Consider the following 17203-nt stretch of genomic DNA (forward strand, 5'->3'; position numbering starts at 1 on the left):
GACGCACGGGCACACGTTAACCTCCTTCTAGTTTCAGCCTTGGATGTCGCTCTGCAAGCACGTGAGAAGCTTGGAGATGGGCAGCAGCTTAACCATCTCGGTGTAGCTTCCTAATACTGGAATATAGTGTAGCAGGTAGTGGAGATAAAGGCTCAAGTGCAGTGTGTTCGAAAGGCTGACTTTTGAGCTCCTCCACGAGCAGGGGGCCTTGCCTAGTCTATAAAAGGAGTCTGTGTCCCCAGCCCATCGGCTTACGGCCATACCACCCTGAGCACGCCCGATCTCGTCTGATCTCGGAAGCTAAGCAGGGTCGGGCCTGGTTAGTACTTGGATGGGAGACCGCCTGGGAATACCAGGTGCTGTAAGCTTTTACACTGCTGCTTCCTTACAAGAAACATGGGCTTGCAATTACGGTGACGCACAGGCACACGTTAACGTCCTTCTAGTTTCAGCCTTGGATGTCGCTCTGCAAGCATGTGAGAAGCTTGGAGATGGGGAGCAGCTTACCCATCTCGGTGTAGCTTCCTAATACTGGAATAGAGTGTAGCAGGTAGTGGAGATAAAGGCTCAAGTGCAGTGTGTTCGAAAGGCTGACTTTTGAGCTCCTCCACGAGCAGGGGGCCTTGCCTAGTCTATAAAAGGAGTCTGTGTCCCCAGCCCGTCGGCTTACGGCCATACCACCCTGAGCACGCCCGATCTCGTCTGATCTCGGAAGCTAAGCAGGGTCGGGCCTGGTTAGTACTTGGATGGGAGACCGCCTGGCAATACCAGGTGCTGTAAGCTTTTACACTGTTGCTTCCTTACAAGAAACATGGGCTTGCAATTACGTTGACGCACGGGCACACGTTAACGTCCTTCTAGTTTCAGCCTTGGATGTCGCTCTGCAAGCACGTGAGAAGCTTGGAGATGGGGAGCAGCTTACCCATCTCGGTGTAGCTTCCTAATACTGGAATAGAGTGTAGCAGGTAGTGGAGATAAAGGCTCAAGTGCAGTGTGTTCGAAAGGCTGACTTTTGAGCTCCTCCACGAGCAGGGGGCCTTGCCTAGTCTATAAAAGGAGTCTGTGTCCCCAGCCCGTCGGCTTACGGCCATACCACCCTGAGCACGCCCGATCTCGTCTGATCTCGGAAGCTAAGCAGGGTCGGGCCTGGTTAGTACTTGGATGGGACACCGCCTGGGAATACCAGGTGCTGTAAGCTTTTACACTGCTGCTTCCTTACAAGAAACATGGGCTTGCAATTACGTTGACGCACGGGCACGGGCACAGGCACACGTTAACGTCCTTCTAGTTCCAGCCTTGCTTTGGTTTTCACAGAAAAAAGAGAATGGTGCACCGTTCCTGGTGGCACTGCAATGCCAGGTCAATGCAAGGAGTGAAGAGAGCAAGCCCCAGTTTTCACCTCCCAATGCTCAAAAATGCATTTAATATTTAATCCCCATATAGAGGACATATCAGATATCAAACTGATAAGAACAGATACTACACTTGATCTTAGCCAAAAGGCCGAGAAGCGATGGCCCACAAGTGTCTGGGGCCAACTCAAGATCTTGGCACGCAAGTTACTTGTTGTGGTGCCATGTTTTTTAAGTGCGCATAACAAAGGCTGCTGCTGATCACCTCCGCCCCAAGGTGATCTAAGTGCACCTCTGAGCCTTGACGGACAGCTGCTTGACATTTGACACACTCAAAGGGCGCGGCCATACAGCAAAGCCCACCAAAAACAACTTAAACTCTTGAACGTTCGAAAGGCTGACCTTTGAGCTCCTCCACGAGCAGGGGGCCTTGCCTAGTCTATAAAAGGAGTCTGTGTCCCCAGCCCGCCGGCTTACGGCCATACCACCCTGAGCACGCCCGATCTCGCCTGATCTCGGAAGCTAAGCAGGGTCGGGCCTGGTTAGTACTTGGATGGGAGACCGCCTGGGAATACCAGGTGCTGTAAGCTTTTACACTGCTGCTTCCTTACAAGAAACATGGGCTTGCAATTACGTTGACGCACGGGCACACGTTAATGTCCTTCTAGTTTCAGCCTTGGATGTCGCTCTGCAAGCATGTGAGAAGCTTGGAGATGGGGAGCAGCTTACCCATCTCGGTGTAGCTTCCTAATACTGGAATAGAGTGTAGCAGGTAGTGGAGATAAAGGCTCAAGTTTAGTGTGTTCGAAAGGCTAACTTTTGAGCTCCTCCACGAGCAGGGGGCCTTGCCTAGTCTATAAAAGGAGTCTGTGTCCCCGGCCCCTGGGCTTACGGCCATACCACCCTGAGCACGCTCGATCTCGTCTGATCTCGGAAGCTAAGCAGGGTCGGGCCTGTTTAGTACTTGGATGGGAGACCGCCTGGGAATACCAGGTGCTGTAAGCTTTTACACTGCTGCTTCCTTACAAGAAACATGGGCTTGCAATTACGTTGACGCACAGGCACACGTTAACGTCCTTCTAGTTTCAGCCTTGGATGTCGCTCTGCAAGCACGTGAGAAGCTTGGAGATGGGCAGCAGCTTACCCATCTCGATGTAGCTTCCTAATACTGGAATATAGTGTAGCAGGTAGTGGAGATAAAGGCTCAAGTGCAGTGTGTTCGAAAGGCTGACTTTTGAGCTCCTCCACGAGCAGGGGGCCTTGCCTAGTCTATAAAAGGAGTCTGTGTCCCCAGCCCGTCGGCTTACGGCCATACCACCCTGAGCACGCCCGATCTCGTCTGATCTCGGAAGCTAAGCAGGGTCGGGCCTGGTTAGTACTTGGATGGGAGACCGCCTGGGAATACCAGGTGCTGTAAGCTTTTACACTGCTGCTTCCTTACAAGAAACATGGGCTTGCAATTACGTTGACGCACGGGCACGGGCACAGGCACACGTTAACGTCCTTCTAGTTCCAGCCTTGCTTTGGTTTTCACAGAAAAAAGAGAATGGTGCACCGTTCCTGGTGGCACTGCAATGCCAGGTCAATGCAAGGAGTGAAGAGAGCAAGCCCCAGTTTTCACCTCCCAATGCTCAAAAATGCATTTAATATTTAATCCCCATATAGAGGACATATCAGATATTAAACTGATAAGAACAGATACTACACTTGATCTTAGCCAAAAGGCCGAGAAGCGATGGCCAACAAGTGTGTGGGGCCAACTCAAGATCTTGGCACACAAGTTACTTGTTGTGGTGCCATGTTTTTTAAGTGCGCATAACAAAGGCTGCTGCTGATCACCTCCGCCCCAAGGTGATCTAAGTGCACCTCTGAGCCTTGACGGACAGCTGCTTGACATTTGACACACTCAAAGGGCGCGGCCATACAGCAAAGCCCACCAAAAACAACTTAAACTCTTGAACGTTCGAAAGGCTGACCTTTGAGCTCCTCCACGAGCAGGGGGCCTTGCCTAGTCTATAAAAGGAGTCTGTGTCCCCAGCCCGTCGGGTTACGGCCATACCACCCTGAGCACGCCCGATCTCGTCTGATCTCGGATGCTAAGCAGGGTCGGGCCTGGTTAGTACTTGGATGGGAGACCGCCTGGGAATACCAGGTGCTGTAAGCTTTTACACTGCTGCTTCCTTACAAGAAACATGGGCTTGCAATTACGTTGACGCACGGGCACATGTTAACGTCCTTCTAGTTTCAGCCTTGGATGTCGCTCTGCAAGCATGTGAGAAGCTTGGAGATGGGGAGCAGCTTACCCATCTCGGTGTAGCTTCCTAATACTGGAATAGAGTGTAGCAGGTAGTGGAGATAAAGGCTCAAGTTTAGTGTGTTCGAAAGGCTGACTTTTGAGCTCCTCCACGAGCAGGGGGCCTTGCCTAGTCTATAAAAGGAGTCTGTGTCCACGGCCCCTGGGCTTACGGCCAAACCACCCTGAGCACGCTCGATCTCGTCTGATCTCGGAAGCTAAGCAGGGTCGGGCCTGTTTAGTACTTGGATGGGAGACCGCCTGGGAATACCAGGTGCTGTAAGCTTTTACACTGCTGCTTCCTTACAAGAAACATGGGCTTGCAATTACGTTGACGCACAGGCACACGTTAACGTCCTTCTAGTTTCAGCCTTGGATGTCGCTCTGCAAGCACGTGAGAAGCTTGGAGATGGGCAGCAGCTTACCCATCTCGATGTAGCTTCCTAATACTGGAATATAGTGTAGCAGGTAGTGGAGATAAAGGCTCAAGTGCAGTGTGTTCGAAAGGCTGACTTTTGAGCTCCTCCACGAGCAGGGGGCCTTGCCTAGTCTATAAAAGGAGTCTGTGTCCCCAGCCCGTCGGCTTACGGCCATACCACCCTGAGCACGCCCGATCTCGTCTGATCTCGGAAGCTAAGCAGGGTCGGGCCTGGTTAGTACTTGGATGGGAGACCGCATGGGAATACCAGGTGCTGTAAGCTTTTACACTGCTGCTTCCTTACAAGAAACATGGGCTTGCAATTACGTTGACGCACGGGCACACGTTAACGTCCTTCTAGTTTCAGCCTTGGATGTCGCTCTGCAAGCACCTGAGAAGCTTGGAGATGGGGAGTAGCTTACCCATCTCGGTGTAGCTTCCTAATACTGGAATAGAGTGTAGCAGGTAGTGGAGATAAAGGCTCAAGTGCAGTGTGTTCGAAAGGCTGACTTTTGAGCTCCTCCACGAGCAGGGGGCCTTGCCTAGTCTATAAAAGGAGTCTGTGTCCCCAGCCCGTCGGCTTACGGCCATACCACCCTGAGCACGCCCGATCTCGTCTGATCTCGGAAGCTAAGCAGGGTCGGGCCTGGTTAGTACTTGGATGGGAGACCGCCTGGGAATACCAGGTGCTGTAAGCTATTACACTGCTGCTTCCTTACAAGAAACATGGGCTTGCAATTACGTTGGCACACGTTAACGTCCTTCTAGTTTCAGCCTTGGATGTCGCTCTGCAAGCATGTGAGAAGCTTGGAGATGGGGAGCAGCTTACCCATCTCGGTGTAGCTTCCTAATACTGGAATAGAGTGTAGCAGGTAGTGGAGATAAAGGCTCAAGTGCAGTGTGTTCGAAAGGCTGACTTTTGAGCTCCTCCACAAGCAGGGGGCCTTGCCTAGTCTATAAAAGGAGTCTGTGTCCCCGGCCCCTGGGCTTACGGCCATACCACCCTGAGCACGCCCGATCTCGTCTGATCTCGGAAGCTAAGCAGGGTCGGGCCTGGTTAGTACTTGGATGGGAGACCGCCTGGGAATACCAGGTGCTGTAAGCTTTTACACTGCTGCTTCCTTACAAGAAACATGGGCTTGCAATTACGTTGACGCACGGGCACACGTTAACGTCCTTCTAGTTTCAGCCTTGGATGTCGCTCTGCAAGCACGTGAGAAGCTTGGAGATGGGCAGCAGCTTACCCATCTCGATGTAGCTTCCTAATACTGGAATATAGTGTAGCAGGTAGTGGAGATAAAGGCTCAAGTGCAGTGTGTTCGAAAGGCTGACTTTTGAGCTCCTCCACGAGCAGGGGGCCTTGCCTAGTCTATAAAAGGAGTCTGTGTCCCCAGCCCGTCGGCTTACGGCCATACCACCCTGAGCACGCCCGATCTCGTCTGATCTCGGAAGCTAAGCAGGGTCGGGCCTGGTTAGTACTTGGATGGGAGACCGCCTGGGAATACCAGGTGCTGTAAGCTTTTACACTGCTGCTTCCTTACAAGAAACATGGGCTTGCAATTACGTTGACGCACGGGCACACGTTAACGTCCTTCTAGTTTCAGCCTTGGATGTCGCTCTGCAAGCACGTGAGAAGCTTGGAGATGGGCAGCAGCTTACCCATCTCGATGTAGCTTCCTAATACTGGAATATAGTGTAGCAGGTAGTGGAGATAAAGGCTCAAGTGCAGTGTGTTCGAAAGGCTGACTTTTGAGCTCCTCCACGAGCAGGGGGCCTTGCCTAGTCTATAAAAGGAGTCTGTGTCCCCAGCCCGTCGGCTTACGGCCATACCACCCTGAGCACGCCCGATCTCGTCTGATCTCGGAAGCTAAGCAGGGTCGGGCCTGGTTAGTACTTGGATGGGAGACCGCCTGGGAATACCAGGTGCTGTAAGCTTTTACACTGCTGCTTCCTTACAAGAAACATGGGCTTGCAATTACGTTGACGCACGGGCACGGGCACAGACACACGTTAACGTCCTTCTAGTTCCAGCCTTGCTTTGGTTTTCACAGAAAAAAGAGAATGGTGCACCGTTCCTGGTGGCACTGCAATGCCAGGTCAATGCAAGGAGTGAAGAGAGCAAGCCCCAGTTTTCACCTCCCAATGCTCAAAAATGCATTTAATATTTAATCCCCATATAGAGGACATATCAGATATTAAACTGATAAGAACAGATACTACACTTGATCTTAGCCAAAAGGCCGAGAAGCGATGGCCCACAAGTGTGTGGGGCCAACTCAAGATCTTGGCACACAAGTTACTTGTTGTGGTGCCATGTTTTTTAAGTGTGCATAACAAAGGCTGCTGCTGATCACCTCCGCCCCAAGGTGATCTAAGTGCACCTCTGAGCCTTGACGGTCAGCTGCTTGACATTTGACACACTCAAAGGGCGCGGCCATACAGCAAAGCCCACCAAAAACAACTTAAACTCTTGAACGTTCGAAAGGCTGACCTTTGAGCTCCTCCACGAGCAGGGGGCCTTGCCTAGTCTATAAAAGGAGTCTGTGTCCCCAGCCCGACGGCTTACGGCCATACCACCCTGAGCACGCCCGATCTCGTCTGATCTCGGAAGCTAAGCAGGGTCGGGCCTGGTTAGTACTTGGATGGGAGACCGCCTGGGAATACCAGGTGCTGTAAGCTTTTACACTGCTGCTTCCTTACAAGAAACATGGGCTTGCAATTACGTTGACGCACGGGCACACGTTAACGTCCTTCTAGTTTCAGCCTTGGATGTCGCTCTGCAAGCACGTGAGAAGCTTGGAGATGGGCAGCAGCTTACCCATCTCGATGTAGCTTCCTAATACTGGAATATAGTGTAGCAGGTAGTGGAGATAAAGGCTCAAGTGCAGTGTGTTCGAAAGGCTGACTTTTGAGCTCCTCCACGAGCAGGGGGCCTTGCCTAGTCTATAAAAGGAGTCTGTGTCCCCAGCCCGTCGGCTTACGGCCATACCACCCTGAGCACGCCCGATCTCGTCTGATCTCGGAAGCTAAGCAGGGTCGGGCCTGGTTAGTACTTGGATGGGAGACCGCCTGGGAATACCAGGTGCTGTAAGCTTTTACACTGCTGCTTCCTTACAAGAAACATGGGCTTGCAATTACGTTGACGCACGGGCACACGTTAACGTCCTTCTAGTTTCAGCCTTGGATGTCGCTCTGCAAGCACGTGAGAAGCTTGGAGATGGGCAGCAGCTTACCCATCTCGATGTAGCTTCCTAATACTGGAATATAGTGTAGCAGGTAGTGGAGATAAAGGCTCAAGTGCAGTGTGTTCGAAAGGCTGACTTTTGAGCTCCTCCACGAGCAGGGGGCCTTGCCTAGTCTATAAAAGGAGTCTGTGTCCCCAGCCCGTCGGCTTACGGCCATACCACCCTGAGCACGCCCGATCTCGTCTGATCTCGGAAGCTAAGCAGGGTCGGGCCTGGTTAGTACTTGGATGGGAGTCCGCCTGGGAATACCAGGTGCTGTAAGCTTTTACACTGCTGCTTCCTTACAAGAAACATGGGCTTGCAATTACGTTGACGCACGGGCACGGGCACAGGCACACGTTAACGTCCTTCTAGTTCCAGCCTTGCTTTGGTTTTCACAGAAAAAAGAGAATGGTGCACCGTTCCTGGTGGCACTGCAATGCCAGGTCAATGCAAGGAGTGAAGAGAGCAAGCCCCAGTTTTCACCTCCCAATGCTCAAAAATGCATTTAATATTTAATCCCCATATAGAGGACATATCAGATATTAAACTGATAAGAACAGATACTACACTTGATCTTAGCCAAAAGGCCGAGAAGCGATGGCCCACAAGTGTGTGGGGCCAACTCAAGATCTTGGCACACAAGTTACTTGTTGTGGTGCCATGTTTTTTAAGTGCGCATAACAAAGGCTGCTGCTGATCACCTCCGCCCCAAGGTGATCTAAGTGCACCTCTGAGCCTTGACGGACAGCTGCTTGACATTTGACACACTCAAAGGGCGCGGCCATACAGCAAAGCCCACCAAAAACAACTTAAACTCTTGAACGTTCGAAAGGCTGACCTTTGAGCTCCTCCACGAGCAGGGGGCCTTGCCTAGTCTATAAAAGGAGTCTGTGTCCCCAGCCCGTCGGCTTACGGCCATACCACCCTGAGCACGCTCGATCTCGTCTGATCTCGGAAGCTAAGTAGGGTCGGGCCTGGTTAGTACTTGGATGGGAGACCGCCTGGGAATACCAGGTGCTGTAAGCTTTTACACTGCTGCTTCCTTACAAGAAACATGGGCTTGCAATTACGTTGACGCACGGGCACACGTTAACGTCCTTCTAGTTTCAGCCTTGGATGTTGCTCTGCAAGCACGTGAGAAGCTTGGAGATGGGCAGCAGCTTACCCATCTCGATGTAGCTTCCTAATACTGGAATATAGTGTAGCAGGTAGTGGAGATAAAGGCTCAAGTGCAGTGTGTTCGAAAGGCTGACCTTTGAGCTCCTCCACGAGCAGGGGGCCTTGCCTAGTCTATAAAAGGAGTCTGTGTCCCCAGCCCGTCGGCTTACGGCCATACCACCCTGAGCACGCCCGATCTCGTCTGATCTCGGAAGCTAAGCAGGGTCGGGCCTGGTTAGTACTTTGATGGGAGACCGCCTGGGAATACCAGGTGCTGTAAGCTTTTACACTGCTGCTTCCTTACAAGAAACATGGGCTTGCAATTACGTTGACGCACGGGCACGGGCACAGGCACACGTTAACGTCCTTCTAGTTCCAGCCTTGCTTTGGTTTTCACAGAAAAAAGAGAATGGTGCACCGTTCCTGGTGGCACTGCAATGCCAGGTCAATGCAAGGAGTGAAGAGAGCAAGCCCCAGTTTTCACCTCCCAATGCTCAAAAATGCATTTAATATTTAATCCCCATATAGAGGACATATCAGATATTAAACTGATAAGAACAGATACTACACTTGATCTTAGCCAAAAGGCCGAGAAGCGATGGCCCACAAGTGTCTGGGGCCAACTCAAGATCTTGACGCACAAGTTACTTGTTGTGGTGCCATGTTTTTTAAGTGCGCATAACAAAGGCTGCTGCTGATCACCTCCGCCCCAAGGTGATCTAAGTGCACCTCTGAGCCTTGACGAACAGCTGCTTGACATTTGACACACTCAAAGGGCGCGGCCATACAGCAAAGCCCACCAAAAACAACTTAAACTCTTGAACGTTCGAAAGGCTGACCTTTGAGCTCCTCCACGAGCAGGGGGCCTTGCCTAGTCTATAAAAGGAGTCTGTGTCCCCAGCCCGTCGGCTTACGGCCATACCACCCTGAGCACGCTCGATCTCGTCTGATCTCGGAAGCTAAGCAGGGTCGGGCCTGGTTAGTACTTGGATGGGAGACCGCCTGGGAATACCAGGTGCTGTAAGCTTTTACACTGCTGCTTCCTTACAAGAAACATGGGCTTGCAATTACGTTGACGCACGGTCACGGGCACAGGCACACGTTAACGTCCTTCTAGTTCCAGCTTTGCTTTGGTTTTCACAGAAAAAAGAGAATGGTGCACCGTTCCTGGTGGCACTGCAATGCCAGGTCAATGCAAGGAGTGAAGAGAGCAAGCCCCAGTTTTCACCTCCCAATGCTCAAAAATGCATTTAATATTTAATCCCCATATAGAGGACATATCAGATATTAAACTGATAAGAACAGATACTACACTTGATCTTAGCCAAAAGGCCGAGAAGCGATGGCCCACAAGTGTGTGGGGCCAACTCAAGATCTTGGCACACAAGTTACTTGTTGTGGTGCCATGTTTTTTAAGTGCGCATAACAAAGGCTGCTGCTGATCACCTCTGCCCCAAGGTGATCTAAGTGCACCTCTGAGCCTTGACGGACAGCTGCTTGACATTTGACACACTCAAAGGGCGCGGCCATACAGCAAAGCCCACCAAAAACAACTTAAACTCTTGAACGTTCGAAAGGCTGACCTTTGAGCTCCTCCACGAGCAGGGGGCCTTGCCTAGTCTATAAAAGGAGTCTGTGTCCCCAGCCCGTCGGCTTACGGCCATACCACCCTGAGCACGCCCGATCTCGTCTGATCTCGGAAGCTAAGCAGGGTCGGGCCTGGTTAGTACTTGGATGGGAGACCGCCTGGGAATACCAGGTGCTGTAAGCTTTTACACTGCTGCTTCCTTACAAGAAACATGGGCTTGCAATTACGTTGACGCACGGGCACGGGCACAGGCACACGTTAACGTCCTTCTAGTTCCAGCCTTGCTTTGGTTTTCACAGAAAAAAGAGAATGGTGCACCGTTCCTGGTGGCACTGCAATGCCAGGTCAATGCAAGGAGTGAAGAGAGCAAGCCCCAGTTTTCACCTCCCAATGCTCAAAAATGCATTTAATATTTAATCCCCATATAGAGGACATATCAGATATTAAACTGATAAGAACAGATACTACACTTGATCTTAGCCAAAAGGCCGAGAAGCGATGGCCCACAAGTGTCTGGGGCCAACTCAAGATCTTGGCACACAAGTTACTTGTTGTGGTGCCATGTTTTTTAAGTGCGCATAACAAAGGCTGCTGCTGATCACCTCCGCCCCAAGGTGATCTAAGTGCACCTCTGAGCCTTGACGAACAGCTGCTTGACATTTGACACACTCAAAGGGCGCGGCCATACAGCAAAGCCCACCAAAAACAACTTAAACTCTTGAACGTTCGAAAGGCTGACCTTTGAGCTCCTCCACGAGCAGGGGGCCTTGCCTAGTCTATAAAAGGAGTCTGTGTCCCCAGCCCGTCGGCTTACGGCCATACCACCCTGAGCATGCTCGATCTCGTCTGATCTCGGAAGCTAAGCAGGGTCGGGCCTGGTTAGTACTTGGATGGGAGACCGCCTGGGAATACCAGGTGCTGTAAGCTTTTACACTGCTGCTTCCTTACAAGAAACATGGGCTTGCAATTACGTTGACGCACGGGCACACGTTAACGTCCTTCTAGTTTCAGCCTTGGATGTCGCTCTGCAAGCACGTGAGAAGCTTGGAGATGGGCAGCAGCTTACCCATCTCGATGTAGCTTCCTAATACTGGAATATAGTGTAGCAGGTAGTGGAGATAAAGGCTCAAGTGCAGTGTGTTCGAAAGGCTGACTTTTGAGCTCCTCCACGAGCAGGGGGCCTTGCCTAGTCTATAAAAGGAGTCTGTGTCCCCAGCCCGTCGGCTTACGGCCATACCACCCTGAGCACGCCCGATCTCGTCTGATCTCGGAAGCTAAGCAGGGTCGGGCCTGGTTAGTACTTGGATGGGAGACCGCCTGGGAATACCAGGTGCTGTAAGCTTTTACACTGCTGCTTCCTTACAAGAAACATGGGCTTGCAATTACGTTGACGCACGGGCACACGTTAACGTCCTTCTAGTTTCAGCCTTGGATGTCGCTCTGCAAGCACGTGAGAAGCTTGGAGATGGGCAGCAGCTTACCCATCTCGATGTAGCTTCCTAATACTGGAATATAGTGTAGCAGGTAGTGGAGATAAAGGCTCAAGTGCAGTGTGTTCGAAAGGCTGACTTTTGAGCTCCTCCACGAGCAGGGGGCCTTGCCTAGTCTATAAAAGGAGTCTGTGTCCCCAGCCCGTCGGCTTACGGCCATACCACCCTGAGCACGCCCGATCTCGTCTGATCTCGGAAGCTAAGCAGGGTCGGGCCTGGTTAGTACTTGGATGGGAGACCGCCTGGGAATACCAGGTGCTGTAAGCTTTTACACTGCTGCTTCCTTACAAGAAACATGGGCTTGCAATTACGTTGACGCACGGGCACGGGCACAGGCACACGTTAACGTCCTTCTAGTTCCAGCCTTGCTATGGTTTTCACAGAAAAAAGAGAATGGTGCACCGTTCCTGGTGGCACTGCAATGCCAGGTCAATGCAAGGAGTGAAGAGAGCAAGCCCCAGTTTTCACCTCCCAATGCTCAAAAATGCATTTAATATTTAATCCCCATATAGAGGACATATCAGATATTAAACTGATAAGAACAGATACTACACTTGATCTTAGCCAAAAGGCCGAGAAGCGATGGCCCACAAGTGTGTGGGGCCAACTCAAGATCTTGGCACACAAGTTACTTGTTGTGGTGCCATGTTTTTTAAGTGCGCATAACAAAGGCTGCTGCTGATCACCTCTGCCCCAAGGTGATCTAAGTGCACCTCTGAGCCTTGACGGACAGCTGCTTGACATTTGACACACTCAAAGGGCGCGGCCATACAGCAAAGCCCACCAAAAACAACTTAAACTCTTGAACGTTCGAAAGGCTGACCTTTGAGCTCCTCCACGAGCAGGGGGCCTTGCCTAGTCTATAAAAGGAGTCTGTGTCCCCAGCCCGTCGGCTTACGGCCATACCACCCTGAGCACGCCCGATCTCCTCTGATCTCGGAAGCTAAGCAGGGTCGGGCCTGGTTAGTACTTGGATGGGAGACCGCCTGGGAATACCAGGTGCTGTAAGCTTTTACACTGCTGCTTCCTTACAAGAAACATGGGCTTGCAATTACGTTGACGCACGGGCACGGGCACAGGCACACGTTAACGTCCTTCTAGTTCCAGCCTTGCTTTGGTTTTCACAGAAAAAAGACAATGGTGCACCGTTCCTGGTGGCACTGCAATGCCAGGTCAATGCAAGGAGTGAAGAGAGCAAGCCCCAGTTTTCACCTCCCAATGCTCAAAAATGCATTTAATATTTAATCCCCATATAGAGGACATATCAGATATTAAACTGATAAGAACAGATACTACACTTGATCTTAGCCAAAAGGCCGAGAAGCGATGGCCCACAAGTGTCTGGGGCCAACTCAAGATCTTGACGCACAAGTTACTTGTTGTGGTGCCATGTTTTTTAAGTGCGCATAACAAAGGCTGCTGCTGATCACCTCCGCCCCAAGGTGATCTAAGTGCACCTCTGAGCCTTGACGAACAGCTGCTTGACATTTGACACACTCAAAGGGCGCGGCCATACAGCAAAGCCCACCAAAAACAACTTAAACTCTTGAACGTTCGAAAGGCTGACCTTTGAGCTCCTCCACGAGCAGGGGGCCTTGCCTAGTCTATAAAAGGAGTCTGTGTCCCCAGCCCGTCGGCTTACGGCCATACCACCCTGAGCACGCTCGATCTCGTCTGATCTCGGAAGCTAAGCAGGGTCGGGCCTGGTTAGTACTTGGATGGGAGACCGCCTGGGAATACCAGGTGCTGTAAGCTTTTACACTGCTGCTTCCTTACAAGAAACATGGGCTTGCAATTACGTTGACGCACGGTCACGGGCACAGGCACACGTTAACGTCCTTCTAGTTCCAGCTTTGCTTTGGTTTTCACAGAAAAAAGAGAATGGTGCACCGTTCCTGGTGGCACTGCAATGCCAGGTCAATGCAAGGAGTGAAGAGAGCAAGCCCCAGTTTTCACCTCCCAATGCTCAAAAATGCATTTAATATTTAATCCCCATATAGAGGACATATCAGATATTAAACTGATAAGAACAGATACTACACTTGATCTTAGCCAAAAGGCCGAGAAGCGATGGCCCACAAGTGTGTGGGGCCAACTCAAGATCTTGGCACACAAGTTACTTGTTGTGGTGCCATGTTTTTTAAGTGCGCATAACAAAGGCTGCTGCTGATCACCTCTGCCCCAAGGTGATCTAAGTGCACCTCTGAGCCTTGACGGACAGCTGCTTGACATTTGACACACTCAAAGGGCGCGGCCATACAGCAAAGCCCACCAAAAACAACTTAAACTCTTGAACGTTCGAAAGGCTGACCTTTGAGCTCCTCCACGAGCAGGGGGCCTTGCCTAGTCTATAAAAGGAGTCTGTGTCCCCAGCCCGTCGGCTTACGGCCATACCACCCTGAGCACGCCCGATCTCGTCTGATCTCGGAAGCTAAGCAGGGTCGGGCCTGGTTAGTACTTGGATGGGAGACCGCCTGGGAATACCAGGTGCTGTAAGCTTTTACACTGCTGCTTCCTTACAAGAAACATGGGCTTGCAATTACGTTGACGCACGGGCACGGGCACAGGCACACGTTAACGTCCTTCTAGTTCCAGCCTTGCTTTGGTTTTCACAGAAAAAAGAGAATGGTGCACCGTTCCTGGTGGCACTGCAATGCCAGGTCAATGCAAGGAGTGAAGAGAGCAAGCCCCAGTTTTCACCTCCCAATGCTCAAAAATGCATTTAATATTTAATCCCCATATAGAGGACATATCAGATATTAAACTGATAAGAACAGATACTACACTTGATCTTAGCCAAAAGGCCGAGAAGCGATGGCCCACAAGTGTCTGGGGCCAACTCAAGATCTTGGCACACAAGTTACTTGTTGTGGTGCCATGTTTTTTAAGTGCGCATAACAAAGGCTGCTGCTGATCACCTCCGCCCCAAGGTGATCTAAGTGCACCTCTGAGCCTTGACGAACAGCTGCTTGACATTTGACACACTCAAAGGGCGCGGCCATACAGCAAAGCCCACCAAAAACAACTTAAACTCTTGAACGTTCGAAAGGCTGACCTTTGAGCTCCTCCACGAGCAGGGGGCCTTGCCTAGTCTATAAAAGGAGTCTGTGTCCCCAGCCCGTCGGCTTACGGCCATACCACCCTGAGCATGCTCGATCTCGTCTGATCTCGGAAGCTAAGCAGGGTCGGGCCTGGTTAGTACTTGGATGGGAGACCGCCTGGGAATACCAGGTGCTGAAAGCTTTTACACTGCTGCTTCCTTACAAGAAACATGGGCTTGCAATTACGTTGACGCACGGGCACACGTTAACGTCCTTCTAGTTTCAGCCTTGGATGTCGCTCTGCAAGCACGTGAGAAGCTTGGAGATGGGCAGCAGCTTACCCATCTCGATGTAGCTTCCTAATACTGGAATATAGTGTAGCAGGTAGTGGAGATAAAGGCTCAAGTGCAGTGTGTTCGAAAGGCTGACTTTTGAGCTCCTCCACGAGCAGGGGGCCTTGCCTAGTCTATAAAAGGAGTCTGTGTCCCCAGCCCGTCGGCTTACGGCCATACCACCCTGAGCACGCCCGATCTCGTCTGATCTCGGAAGCTAAGCAGGGTCGGGCCTGGTTAGTACTTGGATGGGAGACCGCCTGGGAATACCAGGTGCTGTAAGCTTTTACACTGCTGCTTCCTTACAAGAAACATGGGCTTGCAATTACGTTGACGCACGGGCACACGTTAACGTCCTTCTAGTTTCAGCCTTGGATGTCGCTCTGCAAGCACGTGAGAAGCTTGGAGATGGGCAGCAGCTTACCCATCTCGATGTAGCTTCCTAATACTGGAATATAGTGTAGCAGGTAGTGGAGATAAAGGCTCAAGTGCAGTGTGTTCGAAAGGCTGACTTTTGAGCTCCTCCACGAGCAGGGGGCCTTGCCTAGTCTATAAAAGGAGTCTGTGTCCCCAGCCCGTCGGCTTACGGCCATACCACCCTGAGCACGCCCGATCTCGTCTGATCTCGGAAGCTAAGCAGGGTCGGGCCTGGTTAGTACTTGGATGGGAGACCGCCTGGGAATACCAGGTGCTGTAAGCTTTTACACTGCTGCTTCCTTACAAGAAACATGGGCTTGCAATTACGTTGACGCACGGGCACGGGCACAGGCACACGTTAACGTCCTTCTAGTTCCAGCCTTGCTATGGTTTTCACAGAAAAAAGAGAATGGTGCACCGTTCCTGGTGGCACTGCAATGCCAGGTCAATGCAAGGAGTGAAGAGAGCAAGCCCCAGTTTTCACCTCCCAATGCTCAAAAATGCATTTAATATTTAATCCCCATATAGAGGACATATCAGATATTAAACTGATAAGAACAGATACTACACTTGATCTTAGCCAAAAGGCCGAGAAGCGATGGCCCACAAGTGTGTGGGGCCAACTCAAGATCTTGGCACACAAGTTACTTGTTGTGGTGCCATGTTTTTTAAGTGCGCATAACAAAGGCTGCTGCTGATCACCTCTGCCCCAAGGTGATCTAAGTGCACCTCTGAGCCTTGACGGACAGCTGCTTGACATTTGACACACTCAAAGGGCGCGGCCATACAGCAAAGCCCACCAAAAACAACTTAAACTCTTGAACGTTCGAAAGGCTGACCTTTGAGCTCCTCCACGAGCAGGGGGCCTTGCCTAGTCTATAAAAGGAGTCTGTGTCCCCAGCCCGTCGGCTTACGGCCATACCACCCTGAGCACGCCCGATCTCGTCTGATCTCGGAAGCTAAGCAGGGTCGGGCCTGGTTAGTACTTGGATGGGAGACCGCCTGGGAATACCAGGTGCTGTAAGCTTTTACACTGCTGCTTCCTTACAAGAAACATGGGCTTGCAATTACGTTGACGCACGGGCACGGGCACAGGCACACGTTAACGTCCTTCTAGTTCCAGCCTTGCTTTGGTTTTCACAGAAAAAAGAGAATGGTGCACCGTTCCTGGTGGCACTGCAATGCCAGGTCAATGCAAGGAGTGAAGAGAGCAAGCCCCAGTTTTCACCTCCCAATGCTCAAAAATGCATTTAATATTTAATCCCCATATAGAGGACATATCAGATATTAAACTGATAAGAACAGATACTACACTTGATCTTAGCCAAAAGGCCGAGAAGCGATGGCCCACAAGTGTCTGGGGCCAACTCAAGATCTTGGCACACAAGTTACTTGTTGTGGTGCCATGTTTTTTAAGTGCGCATAACAAAGGCTGCTGCTGATCACCTCCGCCCCAAGGTGATCTAAGTGCACCTCTGAGCCTTGACGAACAGCTGCTTGACATTTGACACACTCAAAGGGCGCGGCCATACAGCAAAGCCCACCAAAAACAACTTAAACTCTTGAACGTTCGAAAGGCTGACCTTTGAGCTCCTCCACGAGCAGGGGGCCTTGCCTAGTCTATAAAAGGAGTCTGTGTCCCCAGCCCGCCGGCTTACGGCCATACCACCCTGAGCATGCTCGATCTCGTCTGATCTCGGAAGCTAAGCAGGGTCGGGCCTGGTTAGTACTTGGATGGGAGACCGCCTGGGAATACCAGGTGCTGTAAGCTTTTACACTGCTGCTTCCTTACAAGAAACATGGGCTTGCAATTACGTTGACGCACGGGCACACGTTAACGTCCTTCTAGTTTCAGCCTTGGATGTCGCTCTGCAAGCACGTGAGAAG

At 51.3% G+C, this 17203-nt stretch overlaps 44 non-coding genes across 44 annotated transcripts; 31 read left to right on the plus strand and 13 right to left on the minus strand.

The window, feature by feature from the left end:
- The first annotated feature begins 249 nt into the window (after nucleotides 1-249).
- LOC131476402 (5S ribosomal RNA) lies at nucleotides 250-368 on the plus strand. Its single transcript, XR_009242773.1, has one exon. It is a non-coding gene; the product is annotated as a 5S ribosomal RNA (ribosomal RNA).
- Nucleotides 369-664: 296 nt separating this feature from the next.
- LOC131440906 (5S ribosomal RNA) lies at nucleotides 665-783 on the plus strand. The gene has a single exon (XR_009231589.1). It is a non-coding gene; the product is annotated as a 5S ribosomal RNA (ribosomal RNA).
- A 296-nt stretch (nucleotides 784-1079) lies between these two features.
- On the plus strand, nucleotides 1080-1198 carry LOC131477352 (5S ribosomal RNA). The gene has a single exon (XR_009243694.1). It is a non-coding gene; the product is annotated as a 5S ribosomal RNA (ribosomal RNA).
- A 124-nt stretch (nucleotides 1199-1322) lies between these two features.
- On the minus strand, nucleotides 1323-1515 carry LOC131442413 (U2 spliceosomal RNA). Its single transcript, XR_009232987.1, has one exon. It is a non-coding gene; the product is annotated as a U2 spliceosomal RNA (small nuclear RNA).
- Nucleotides 1516-1823: 308 nt separating this feature from the next.
- On the plus strand, nucleotides 1824-1942 carry LOC131477550 (5S ribosomal RNA). The gene has a single exon (XR_009243883.1). It is a non-coding gene; the product is annotated as a 5S ribosomal RNA (ribosomal RNA).
- Nucleotides 1943-2238: 296 nt separating this feature from the next.
- LOC131477750 (5S ribosomal RNA) lies at nucleotides 2239-2357 on the plus strand. The gene has a single exon (XR_009244072.1). It is a non-coding gene; the product is annotated as a 5S ribosomal RNA (ribosomal RNA).
- Nucleotides 2358-2653: 296 nt separating this feature from the next.
- LOC131476403 (5S ribosomal RNA) lies at nucleotides 2654-2772 on the plus strand. Its single transcript, XR_009242774.1, has one exon. It is a non-coding gene; the product is annotated as a 5S ribosomal RNA (ribosomal RNA).
- A 124-nt stretch (nucleotides 2773-2896) lies between these two features.
- Nucleotides 2897-3089, minus strand: LOC131441896 (U2 spliceosomal RNA). The gene has a single exon (XR_009232489.1). It is a non-coding gene; the product is annotated as a U2 spliceosomal RNA (small nuclear RNA).
- A 308-nt stretch (nucleotides 3090-3397) lies between these two features.
- On the plus strand, nucleotides 3398-3516 carry LOC131441010 (5S ribosomal RNA). Its single transcript, XR_009231689.1, has one exon. It is a non-coding gene; the product is annotated as a 5S ribosomal RNA (ribosomal RNA).
- Nucleotides 3517-3812: 296 nt separating this feature from the next.
- LOC131441053 (5S ribosomal RNA) lies at nucleotides 3813-3931 on the plus strand. Its single transcript, XR_009231731.1, has one exon. It is a non-coding gene; the product is annotated as a 5S ribosomal RNA (ribosomal RNA).
- Nucleotides 3932-4227: 296 nt separating this feature from the next.
- LOC131477031 (5S ribosomal RNA) lies at nucleotides 4228-4346 on the plus strand. The gene has a single exon (XR_009243387.1). It is a non-coding gene; the product is annotated as a 5S ribosomal RNA (ribosomal RNA).
- Nucleotides 4347-4642: 296 nt separating this feature from the next.
- LOC131476404 (5S ribosomal RNA) lies at nucleotides 4643-4761 on the plus strand. Its single transcript, XR_009242775.1, has one exon. It is a non-coding gene; the product is annotated as a 5S ribosomal RNA (ribosomal RNA).
- Nucleotides 4762-5049: 288 nt separating this feature from the next.
- Nucleotides 5050-5168, plus strand: LOC131476405 (5S ribosomal RNA). The gene has a single exon (XR_009242776.1). It is a non-coding gene; the product is annotated as a 5S ribosomal RNA (ribosomal RNA).
- A 296-nt stretch (nucleotides 5169-5464) lies between these two features.
- Nucleotides 5465-5583, plus strand: LOC131476407 (5S ribosomal RNA). Its single transcript, XR_009242778.1, has one exon. It is a non-coding gene; the product is annotated as a 5S ribosomal RNA (ribosomal RNA).
- A 296-nt stretch (nucleotides 5584-5879) lies between these two features.
- Nucleotides 5880-5998, plus strand: LOC131476408 (5S ribosomal RNA). The gene has a single exon (XR_009242779.1). It is a non-coding gene; the product is annotated as a 5S ribosomal RNA (ribosomal RNA).
- Nucleotides 5999-6122: 124 nt separating this feature from the next.
- Nucleotides 6123-6315, minus strand: LOC131441897 (U2 spliceosomal RNA). The gene has a single exon (XR_009232490.1). It is a non-coding gene; the product is annotated as a U2 spliceosomal RNA (small nuclear RNA).
- Nucleotides 6316-6623: 308 nt separating this feature from the next.
- Nucleotides 6624-6742, plus strand: LOC131476409 (5S ribosomal RNA). Its single transcript, XR_009242780.1, has one exon. It is a non-coding gene; the product is annotated as a 5S ribosomal RNA (ribosomal RNA).
- A 296-nt stretch (nucleotides 6743-7038) lies between these two features.
- LOC131476410 (5S ribosomal RNA) lies at nucleotides 7039-7157 on the plus strand. The gene has a single exon (XR_009242781.1). It is a non-coding gene; the product is annotated as a 5S ribosomal RNA (ribosomal RNA).
- A 296-nt stretch (nucleotides 7158-7453) lies between these two features.
- On the plus strand, nucleotides 7454-7572 carry LOC131477291 (5S ribosomal RNA). The gene has a single exon (XR_009243637.1). It is a non-coding gene; the product is annotated as a 5S ribosomal RNA (ribosomal RNA).
- Nucleotides 7573-7696: 124 nt separating this feature from the next.
- On the minus strand, nucleotides 7697-7889 carry LOC131441898 (U2 spliceosomal RNA). The gene has a single exon (XR_009232491.1). It is a non-coding gene; the product is annotated as a U2 spliceosomal RNA (small nuclear RNA).
- Nucleotides 7890-8197: 308 nt separating this feature from the next.
- LOC131477802 (5S ribosomal RNA) lies at nucleotides 8198-8316 on the plus strand. The gene has a single exon (XR_009244122.1). It is a non-coding gene; the product is annotated as a 5S ribosomal RNA (ribosomal RNA).
- A 296-nt stretch (nucleotides 8317-8612) lies between these two features.
- Nucleotides 8613-8731, plus strand: LOC131477046 (5S ribosomal RNA). The gene has a single exon (XR_009243401.1). It is a non-coding gene; the product is annotated as a 5S ribosomal RNA (ribosomal RNA).
- A 124-nt stretch (nucleotides 8732-8855) lies between these two features.
- On the minus strand, nucleotides 8856-9048 carry LOC131441899 (U2 spliceosomal RNA). The gene has a single exon (XR_009232492.1). It is a non-coding gene; the product is annotated as a U2 spliceosomal RNA (small nuclear RNA).
- A 308-nt stretch (nucleotides 9049-9356) lies between these two features.
- LOC131477234 (5S ribosomal RNA) lies at nucleotides 9357-9475 on the plus strand. Its single transcript, XR_009243583.1, has one exon. It is a non-coding gene; the product is annotated as a 5S ribosomal RNA (ribosomal RNA).
- A 124-nt stretch (nucleotides 9476-9599) lies between these two features.
- Nucleotides 9600-9792, minus strand: LOC131441900 (U2 spliceosomal RNA). The gene has a single exon (XR_009232493.1). It is a non-coding gene; the product is annotated as a U2 spliceosomal RNA (small nuclear RNA).
- A 308-nt stretch (nucleotides 9793-10100) lies between these two features.
- Nucleotides 10101-10219, plus strand: LOC131476411 (5S ribosomal RNA). The gene has a single exon (XR_009242782.1). It is a non-coding gene; the product is annotated as a 5S ribosomal RNA (ribosomal RNA).
- A 124-nt stretch (nucleotides 10220-10343) lies between these two features.
- On the minus strand, nucleotides 10344-10536 carry LOC131441902 (U2 spliceosomal RNA). The gene has a single exon (XR_009232494.1). It is a non-coding gene; the product is annotated as a U2 spliceosomal RNA (small nuclear RNA).
- A 308-nt stretch (nucleotides 10537-10844) lies between these two features.
- On the plus strand, nucleotides 10845-10963 carry LOC131477668 (5S ribosomal RNA). The gene has a single exon (XR_009243993.1). It is a non-coding gene; the product is annotated as a 5S ribosomal RNA (ribosomal RNA).
- Nucleotides 10964-11259: 296 nt separating this feature from the next.
- LOC131476412 (5S ribosomal RNA) lies at nucleotides 11260-11378 on the plus strand. Its single transcript, XR_009242783.1, has one exon. It is a non-coding gene; the product is annotated as a 5S ribosomal RNA (ribosomal RNA).
- A 296-nt stretch (nucleotides 11379-11674) lies between these two features.
- Nucleotides 11675-11793, plus strand: LOC131476413 (5S ribosomal RNA). Its single transcript, XR_009242784.1, has one exon. It is a non-coding gene; the product is annotated as a 5S ribosomal RNA (ribosomal RNA).
- Nucleotides 11794-11917: 124 nt separating this feature from the next.
- LOC131441903 (U2 spliceosomal RNA) lies at nucleotides 11918-12110 on the minus strand. The gene has a single exon (XR_009232495.1). It is a non-coding gene; the product is annotated as a U2 spliceosomal RNA (small nuclear RNA).
- Nucleotides 12111-12418: 308 nt separating this feature from the next.
- Nucleotides 12419-12537, plus strand: LOC131477269 (5S ribosomal RNA). The gene has a single exon (XR_009243616.1). It is a non-coding gene; the product is annotated as a 5S ribosomal RNA (ribosomal RNA).
- A 124-nt stretch (nucleotides 12538-12661) lies between these two features.
- On the minus strand, nucleotides 12662-12854 carry LOC131442289 (U2 spliceosomal RNA). The gene has a single exon (XR_009232865.1). It is a non-coding gene; the product is annotated as a U2 spliceosomal RNA (small nuclear RNA).
- Nucleotides 12855-13162: 308 nt separating this feature from the next.
- LOC131477235 (5S ribosomal RNA) lies at nucleotides 13163-13281 on the plus strand. The gene has a single exon (XR_009243584.1). It is a non-coding gene; the product is annotated as a 5S ribosomal RNA (ribosomal RNA).
- A 124-nt stretch (nucleotides 13282-13405) lies between these two features.
- LOC131441905 (U2 spliceosomal RNA) lies at nucleotides 13406-13598 on the minus strand. The gene has a single exon (XR_009232497.1). It is a non-coding gene; the product is annotated as a U2 spliceosomal RNA (small nuclear RNA).
- Nucleotides 13599-13906: 308 nt separating this feature from the next.
- On the plus strand, nucleotides 13907-14025 carry LOC131476414 (5S ribosomal RNA). The gene has a single exon (XR_009242785.1). It is a non-coding gene; the product is annotated as a 5S ribosomal RNA (ribosomal RNA).
- A 124-nt stretch (nucleotides 14026-14149) lies between these two features.
- LOC131441906 (U2 spliceosomal RNA) lies at nucleotides 14150-14342 on the minus strand. Its single transcript, XR_009232498.1, has one exon. It is a non-coding gene; the product is annotated as a U2 spliceosomal RNA (small nuclear RNA).
- Nucleotides 14343-14650: 308 nt separating this feature from the next.
- On the plus strand, nucleotides 14651-14769 carry LOC131441222 (5S ribosomal RNA). The gene has a single exon (XR_009231895.1). It is a non-coding gene; the product is annotated as a 5S ribosomal RNA (ribosomal RNA).
- A 296-nt stretch (nucleotides 14770-15065) lies between these two features.
- Nucleotides 15066-15184, plus strand: LOC131476415 (5S ribosomal RNA). The gene has a single exon (XR_009242786.1). It is a non-coding gene; the product is annotated as a 5S ribosomal RNA (ribosomal RNA).
- A 296-nt stretch (nucleotides 15185-15480) lies between these two features.
- Nucleotides 15481-15599, plus strand: LOC131476416 (5S ribosomal RNA). Its single transcript, XR_009242787.1, has one exon. It is a non-coding gene; the product is annotated as a 5S ribosomal RNA (ribosomal RNA).
- A 124-nt stretch (nucleotides 15600-15723) lies between these two features.
- On the minus strand, nucleotides 15724-15916 carry LOC131441907 (U2 spliceosomal RNA). Its single transcript, XR_009232499.1, has one exon. It is a non-coding gene; the product is annotated as a U2 spliceosomal RNA (small nuclear RNA).
- A 308-nt stretch (nucleotides 15917-16224) lies between these two features.
- Nucleotides 16225-16343, plus strand: LOC131476418 (5S ribosomal RNA). Its single transcript, XR_009242789.1, has one exon. It is a non-coding gene; the product is annotated as a 5S ribosomal RNA (ribosomal RNA).
- Nucleotides 16344-16467: 124 nt separating this feature from the next.
- On the minus strand, nucleotides 16468-16660 carry LOC131441908 (U2 spliceosomal RNA). Its single transcript, XR_009232500.1, has one exon. It is a non-coding gene; the product is annotated as a U2 spliceosomal RNA (small nuclear RNA).
- A 308-nt stretch (nucleotides 16661-16968) lies between these two features.
- Nucleotides 16969-17087, plus strand: LOC131477669 (5S ribosomal RNA). Its single transcript, XR_009243994.1, has one exon. It is a non-coding gene; the product is annotated as a 5S ribosomal RNA (ribosomal RNA).
- The last annotated feature ends 116 nt before the right edge of the window (nucleotides 17088-17203 follow it).

The sequence above is a fragment of the Solea solea genome, chromosome 16, assembly GCF_958295425.1.
Source record: "Solea solea chromosome 16, fSolSol10.1, whole genome shotgun sequence".
Lineage (NCBI taxonomy): Eukaryota > Metazoa > Chordata > Actinopteri > Pleuronectiformes > Soleidae > Solea > Solea solea.